Here is a 261-nt window from a genome sequence, read left to right as displayed (position 1 = left end):
GGAAGGTGGCTAGTGCCCCCTGTTCCTCCAGAGGGGTCAGGGAAGGTGGCATGGAGGAGACCCTTCCTGGACTGAGACTAGAAGTGTATGTGAGAGCTGACCAGTCGGGTACAAGTGTCCTTGGCAGAAATAAATGTCGTGCGTATTATCAGGGACTCATGTCCGCAATTCTGAGAAGCAGGCACAGCTGCTTATGAAAGGGCATTGGTGCTTCCTCATTCTGCTCTCTGTTTCCTCCCGACACGGCACAAATAAATAGGA

Source organism: Onychomys torridus, chromosome 16, assembly GCF_903995425.1.
Source record: "Onychomys torridus chromosome 16, mOncTor1.1, whole genome shotgun sequence".
Lineage (NCBI taxonomy): Eukaryota > Metazoa > Chordata > Mammalia > Rodentia > Cricetidae > Onychomys > Onychomys torridus.
This window is presented reverse-complemented; position numbering follows the sequence as displayed.